Below are 8,844 nucleotides of genomic sequence, written 5' to 3'. Positions count from 1 at the left end.
GACAAAGAACACTATATAATGATCAAAGGATCAATCCAAGAAGACGATATAACAATTGTAAATATATATGCATCCAACATAGGAGCACCACAATATGTAAGACAAATGCTAACAAGTATGAAAGGGGAAATTAACAATAACACAATAATAGTGGGAGACTTTAATAGCCCACTCACACCTATAGACAGATCAAATAAATAGAAAAGTAGCAAAGAAACACAAACTTTAAATGCTACATTAGACCAGTTAGACCTAATTCATATCTATAGGACATTTACCCTAAAACAATGAATTTCACCTTTTTCTCAAGTGCTCACGGAATCTTCTCCAGGATAGATCACATCCTGGGTCATAAATCTAGCCTTGGTAAATTCAAAAAAATTGAAATCATTCCAAGCATCTTTTCTCACCATAAGGCAGTAAGATTAGTTCTCAATTACAGGAAAAATAGTACTAAAAACTCTGACATATGGAGGCTGAACAACACACTTCTGAATAACCAACAAATCACAGAAGAAATCAAAAAAGAAATCAAAATATGCATAGAAATGAATGAAAATGAAAACACAACAACCCAAAACCTGCGGGACACTGTAAAAGCAGTGCTAAGGGGAAAGTTCATAGCACTACAGGCATACCTCAAGAAACAAGGAAAAAGTCAAATAAATAACCTAACTCTACACCTAAAGCAACTAGAAAGGGAAGAAATGGAGAACCCCAGGGTTAGTAGAAGGAAAGAAATCTTAAAAATTAGGGCAGAAATAAATGCAAAAGAAACAAAAGAGACCATAGCAAAAATCAACAAAGCCAAAAGCTGGTTCTTTGAAAGGATAAATAAAATTGACAAACCATTAGCCAGACTCATCAAGAAACAAAGGGAGAAAAATCAAATCAATAAAATTAGAAATGAAAATGGAGAGATCACAACAGACAACACAGAAATATAAAGGATCATAAGAGACTACTATCAGCAATTATATGCCAATAAAATGGACAACTTGGAAGAAATGGACAAATTATTAGAAAAGTACAACTTTTCAAAACTGAATCAGGAAGAAACAGAAAATCTTAACAGACCCATCATAAGCACAGAAATTGAAACTGTAATCAGAAATCTTCCAGCAAACAAAAGCCCAGGTCCAGACGACTTCACAGCTGAATTCTACCAAAAATTTAGAGAAGAGCTAACACCTATCTTAATCAAACCCTTCTAGAAAATTGCAGAGGAAGGTAAACTTCCAAACTCATTCTATGAGGCCACCATCACCCTAACACCAAAACCTGACAAAGATGCCACAAAAAAAGAAAGCTACAGGCCGATATCACTGATGAACATAGATGCAAAAATCCTTCACAAAATTCTAGCAATCAAAAGCCAGCATTAAAAAGATTATACACCATGACCAAGTGGGCTTTATCCCAGGGATGCAAGGATTACTCAACATCCGCAAATCAATCAATGTAATTCACCACATTAACAAATTGAAAAATAAAAGCCATATGGTTATCTCAATAGATGCAGGGAAAGCCTTTGACAAAATACAACATCCATTTATGATAAAAATTCTTCAGAAAGCAGGAATAGAAGGAACATACCTCAACATAATAAAAGCTATATATGACAAATTCACAGCAAACATTATCCTCAATGGTGAAAAATTGAAAGCATTTCCCCTAAAGTCAGGAGCAAGACAAGGGTGCCCACTTTCACCACTACTACTCAACATAGTTCTGGAAGTTTTGGCCACAGCAATCAGAGCAGAAAAAGAAATAAAAGGAATCCAAATTGGAAAAGAAGAAGTAAAACTCTCACTGTTTGCAGATGACATGATCCTCTACATAGAAAACCCTAAAGATTCCACCAGAAAATTACTAGAGCTAATCAATGAATATAGTAAAGTTGTGGGATGTAAAATCAACACACAGAAATCCCTTGCATTCCTATACATTAATGATGAGAATGTAGAAAAAGAAATTAAGGAAACAATTCCATTCACCATTGCAACAAAAAAATAAAATACTTGGGAATATATTTACCGAAAGAAACTAAAAACCTATATATAGAAAACTATAAAACACTGATGAAAGAAATCAAAGAGGACACTAATAGATGGAGGAATATACCATGTTCATGGATCGGGAGAATCAATATAGTGAAAATGAGTATGCTACCCAAAGCAATCTACAGATTCAGTGCAATCCCTATCAAGCTACCAATGGTATTTTTCAGAGCTAGAACAAATAATTTCACAATTTGTATGGAAACACAAAAAAACCTCGAATAGCCAAAGCAATCTTGAGAAAGAAGAATGGAACTGGAGGAATCAACCTGCCTGACTTCAGGCTCTACTACAAAGCCACAGTCATCAAGACAGTATGGTACTGGCACAAAGACAAAAATCATAAATATAGATCGGTGGAACAAAATAGAAAGCCCAGAGATAAATGCACATACCTATGGCCACCTTATCTTTGACAAAGGAGGCAAGAATATACAATGGAGAAAAGACAATGTCTTGAACAAGTGGTGCTGGGAAAACTGGTCAACCACTTGTAAAAGAATGAAACTAGAACACTTTCTAACACCATACACAAAAATAAACTCAAAATGGATTAAAGATCTAAATGTAAGACCAGAAACTATAAAACTCCTAGAGGAGTACATAGGCAAAACACTCTCCGACATACATCACAGCAGGATCCTCTGTGATCCACCTCCCAGAATTCTGGAAATAAAAGTAAAAATAAACTAATGGGATCTAACTAAAATTAAAAGCTTCTGCACAACAAAGGAAAATATAAGCAATGTGAAAAGACAGTCTTTGGAATGGGAGAAAATAATAGCAAATGAAGCAACTGACAAACAACTAACCTCAAAAATATACAAGTAACTTATGCAGCTCAATTCCAGAAAAATAAATGACCCAATCAAAAAATGGGCCAAAGAACTAAACAGACATTTCTCCAAAGAAGACATACAGATGGCTAACAAACACATGAAAAGATGCTGAATATCACTCATTATCACAGAAATGAAAATCAAGACCACAATGAGGTACCATATCACACCAGTCACAATGGCTGTGATCCAAAAGTCTACAAACAATAAATGCTGGAGAGGGTGTGGAGAAAAGGGAACCCTGTTACACTGTTGGTGGGAATGCAAACTAGTACAGCCACTATGGAGAACAGTGGGGAGATTCCTTAAAAAACTGCAAATAGAACTGCCTTATGGCCCAGCAATCCCACTGCTCGGTATACACACTGAGGAAACCAGAATTGAAAGAGACAGAGACACGTGTACCCTAATATTCATTGCAGTACTGTTTATAATAGCCAGGACATGGAAGCAACCTAGATGTCCATCAGCAGACGAATGGATAAGAAAGCTGTGGTACATATACACAATGGAGTATTTCTCAGCCATGAAAAAGAATACATTTGAATCAGTTCTAATGAGGTGAATGAAACTGGAGCTGATTATACAGAGTGAAGTAAGCCAGAAAGAAAAACACCAATACAGTATACTAACACATATATATGGAATTTAGAAAGATGGTAATGATAATCCTGTATGCGAGACAGCAAAAGAGACACAGATGTATAGAACAGACTTCTGGACTCTGTAGGAGACGGAGAGGGTGGGATGATTTTGGAGAATGGCATTGAAACATGTATACTGTCAGGTAAGAAATGAATAGCTAGTCTAGGTTTGATACAGGATACAAGATACAGGATGCTTGGGGCTGGTACACTGGAATGACCCAAAGAGATGATATGGGGAGGGTGGTGGCAGGGGGGTTCAGGGTTGGGAACTCATGTATACCTGTGGCGGACTCATGTCAACATATGGCAAAACCAATACAGTATTATAAAGTTAAAAAAAATTAAAAATAAAAATAAAGAAATATGAAGAGATATAAAACAAAAATCAAAAATTTATTTTCACATGCAGATTCTAAATTTTTGAAGATGCATATCATTTTTCTCTAATATGTAAGCAACTAACTTGTTACCTACTAGTCTTGCTATGATGAAAATTTACAAAGTATTGGCTATGATTGTTAACACTGCTGTATAACCTGAATCTAGCCTCCCATAATAAATTCTTACAATGATTACAAGAAAAAATAAAGGTACAATTTAAACACAAATTACCAGAAGGTAGCCTGTGAAAGAACCAACTTAGAAACATGCTGAAAAAGTGTTGATTGCAACCTCATTTTCTTATTAAACCATTTACTTAAGAATGAGAAGGGGAAAGATGCTCAAAAAGGTATTTTGTCTCTATGGCAGGACTGTCACACATTTACCTCCATAATAAGATCTTATATGCATGCTGGTAGGCATTAAGAATTTATTTTACAGTAATAGCTGCCATACAAATGGAATAAAGTAATATTGCTAAATTATTCTTATGTAAACCAATTTTATTCAGTGTGCATGAAATGGAGTCAATGATTTAGAAGTAAAACTGAAAAGTTTACCTCATAAATGTGATAATACATCAAGAAATACCTTAAGCTAGCATTTTACTGATGTAATAACTGTTGATGCTGCTACTAAATTCCATAATGTGCTATAAATCAAAATAACTTTTGTTTTGGAGTCTTGCATCCTAGGAGATCTTGGCATCTCTTTCCTAATGGATTATCTGTCTCTGAAATATAACCATTAAATAAATAATGGTAAAATTTAAAAGTTCATTGGTGATACCATTACCTCCTCACTAAAATAAAATTTTAAAATGTTTGTTAAAGTAAAGGGGCATGGATTATCATGTCGGCTCCCTTTCAGCCTATCAAAACAGTGTAAATAGTATATCTTCTGTGAAGCAATTTTACATGAAATCTTAGTATCCCTTTGTTTCTAAACATGATTATAAAATTTGCTGCATAACCATATTACTAAACAAACAACTGGCCTTTACAAGTAAGTAAAACAGAAAGCTTTGCCAATTTTTCATGCTGATAGAATTAATTTTGTTTTCTGTGATGGTTAAGTTTAAATTTTACAAAAGATGCCAAATGTAGTTCCTGGTCTTATGGGACTTAAAATCTAATTAAGAAAAATTATGCATGTTACTCATTTTAACATTACTAAGAAAAATAATTTGTTTTAAGGGAATTAGGATGCAAGACTTTATAATATACTCATATTTTTTCATCAGCTACAATACACCAGCAAGGTAAAACTTAATTATGAAGGGAAAAATATGTTATGAATCATATTCCTAAATTGCTTTGTGTGTATAATATATACAATGTCATAATATATTTGGATAAATGACCTTTATTTTGTTGCTACTATTTTAGTTATATTCGATTAAATAAAAGTGTAAAAGAAGACTATTTTTGCTCATTATCTGTGTCATTATAGGAGGTATTCATAACCCCAAAAAATCGCTAATAGATATATTATAAAATATATCACAGCATATGATCTTGTATTTTAGAGAATTCAAAGAACCACTGGAACATTTTCTAGTTGGAGATAACCAGAGTTTTTCTTTTGGTTGTTTGGTTGGTTTGGTTTTGAGCTGTATCCAAATAAGACAGTGTAATACAAAGTCTGCTAAAAATGTATTGAAAAGAATTTAATGGAAATTCAATAGTGGAAGTACTTAATCTTAAAAAATACAGGTATGGAGTAATTACTGTGATACTATAAATTGAATTTTCATAGCATCAAAATCATAAAATTTAAGAGCAAGAATGATAGAGTTCTGCTAAGGACTATTTTATAGTTTTCACTCAGTAAAATGTATCTGTTTAGCATTCCTTAAGTAAAGAGCAATTTGATGAATCTTCCGTGGGAGTATAACTTCACTGAAATGAAGGCCATTTCTCATGAATGTTTGAATGCCTATCAAGTAAGGCAGTGCCTGGTTTCCAGAAGGGGACTTGATCTTCTGAGAACTAAGTTGTAACTGTTGATTCTTAGTGGAAACCAGAAAGAATGCTACATACACAAACACATATGTCCCACATAACAATATTTTAATAATTTTTCCAGGTGTCTGGGTCACAAACGTGATCAAGGCAAATGCTTTCATCGTTTCCATATCGCTATGGTCACCTTTCAATTTGTCCTTGCTTTCCTGTTTACCTAACTCTACTCATTCTTTAAGGCTTAGCCCAGAGGTAAGTTTGTTTCGTCTTCGATATGGTAACATTGCTCAGAGATTTTCCACCACATCATCTTATCAGGTCTCTTCTCTACCTCTGTTGTGCTTGTCCATTTTCATATCTTGTCTATGCATACTGGAACTGTTATAGTTAAGAACAAGACCATATCTGACTAATCTTTTTATCTCCAGTGCTGTGTCCTGTGCTAGTAACCTATTAGACATCCAAAGCATGATTGTTAAGTAAATAAATTAGTGAAACAGTAACGAAAAATGTAAAAAAAAAATATGATTTATAACAGGATTAGTCTATTAACTCTCTACTGATAAGGGAGCATTATTCTTGGGGAAAATATGTGCTTGGTGGGGGGAGGAGCCACCTGATCACACCCTCACCTACACCCCCAAATTTCTAGCTTTATTTAGAACTTGAGAAATGCATTGCTTGTGTGAATCAGACATTCATAGAGGAGAATAAAAACTGTTACCTATGACTGATTTAGACATTTATAAGAAAGATATTGAGGGAAATTGTGACTTTAAAGGGGGAAGATTTCATCTTATCAATTTTCTTCCCATAGAAATTTAGATTAAATTTATGTTTTTAATTTTAACTTGTGCAATAGCTATAAGATTCAATTTTCCTTATTTGAGTAGCCTTAAGAAATTCAGTATATCAAATAATCACTTAAAATGTCTTCTAATACAGTCTTTCTACTCTTCACTTTTATAATGATGATGGAAAACACAAATCCACCTTTGAATCATATTATAGTTATTTTCAAGTGATTAGATTTGGTCCCTTTGACCAAATTTTCTTATTAAGGAAAAGTGAGATCCATTTTCTTTATAATTTTATAATTTCTTATCAAAGGATTGAAAACATTCAAGTCTCTCAGACACATCATCATAAGCAACTTTCTGGCCATCCTGTAAAGGACAAAAACACAAGTTCAGTTCAGTTCAGTCGCTCAGTTGTGTCTGACTCTTTACAACCCCATGGATCGCAGCATGCCAGGCCTCCCTGTTCATCACCAACTCCCGGAGTTCAGTCAGACTCACGTCCATTGAGTCCATGATGCCATCCAACCATCTCATCCTCTGTTGTCCCCTTCTCCTCCTGCCCCCAATCCCTCCCAACATCAGAGTCTTTTCCAATGAGTCAACTCTTCGCATGAGGTGGCCAAAGTACTGGAGTTTCAGCTTTAGCATCATTCCTTCCAAAGAAATCCCAGGACTGATCTCCTTCAGAATGGACTGGTTGGATCTCCTTGCAGTCCAAGGGACTCTCAAAAGTCTTCTCCAACACCACAGTTCAAAAGCATCAATTCTTTGGTGCTCAGCTTTCTTCACAGTCCAACCCTCACATCCATACATGACCACAGGAAAAACCATATCCTTGACTATACGGATCTTAGTTGGCAAAGTAATGTCTCTGCTTTTGAATATGCTCTCTAGGTTGGTCATAACTTTTCTTCCAAGGAGTAAGTGTCTTTTAATTTCATGGCTGCAATCACCATCTGCAGTGATTTTGGAGCCCAAAAGAATAAAGTCTGACACTGTTTCCACTGTTTCCCCATCTATTTCCCATGAAGTGATGGGACCGGATGCCATGATCTTCATTTTCTGACAAAAACACAAAAGTTTCCCAAATCCAGCCTTTCTCTTGCTGGCCATATCCGTTTTCATGTTCCTGCTAAAGTAGAAATACAGAGGGATGAAAAGATATAATTCTGTACTTCGTGCTTGAAAGAGTCATTTTCATGACTATCTATTTGAGGTTGGTATTTTCTCTCTGGGCAGTGAAACCTATGAATGAAATGCATAATGAAATATAAATATATATGCTATATATAGACAGATATATATATATATATCTGTCACACTTCTCTTGTAGTGTATTATAGACCACAGAGATCCATTTGAAAGAAAAAAGTAAGGTTAAATCAATGTACTTTGGTGATATTACTGACACTTCTCCACACGAATAGAAATCTTGATGGTTAAATTACCATTGTTGTCGCTGTTCAGTCGTCCAATCATGTCAGATTCTTTGTGACCCCATGGACTGCAGTACTCCAGGCCTCCCAATCTCTTACCACATCCCTAAATTTTCACAAGCTCATATCCACTGTGTCGATGATGCCATCCAGCCATTTTGTCCTCTGATGCCCTCTTCTCCTTCTGTCCTCAGTCTTTCCCAGCATCAGGGACTTTACCAATGAGTTGGCGGTTTGCATCAGATGATCGAAATACTGGAGCTCCAGCTTCAGTCTCAGTCCTTCCAATGAGTATTCAGGGTTGAGTTCCCTCAAGATTGAATGGTTTGATCCCCTTGCTGTCCAAGGAACTTTAGCCAGCCATATTTTCAAGGTTGATGCATGCTGCTATATGAGCTTCCCAGGTGGCACTAGTGGTAAAGAACCTGCCTGCCAATGCAGGAGATGCAAGAAGGTTCAATCCCCAGGTTGGGAAGTTCCTAAAAGAGGGCATGGCAACCCACTCCAACATTCTTCCCTGGGAAATCCCATGGACAGAGGAGCCTGGCAGGCTACAGTCCATAGGGCTGCCCAGAGATGGACATGACTGAAGCAATTTAGCATGCAGGCACACATGCTGTTATATAGGCTAAACCACTTCAAGAGGTTCTAATTAAATTGAGAGAGTTAATTCTTAGGGAGGTTGAAAAGGAATCTGGGGCTCTTAAGGAGGAAAGG

The sequence above is a fragment of the Capra hircus genome, chromosome 1 (assembly GCF_001704415.2).
Source record: "Capra hircus breed San Clemente chromosome 1, ASM170441v1, whole genome shotgun sequence".
NCBI classification, from domain to species: Eukaryota; Metazoa; Chordata; class Mammalia; order Artiodactyla; family Bovidae; genus Capra; species Capra hircus.
The sequence above is the reverse complement of the archived record's forward strand: the minus strand, read 5'-3'. Positions refer to the sequence as shown.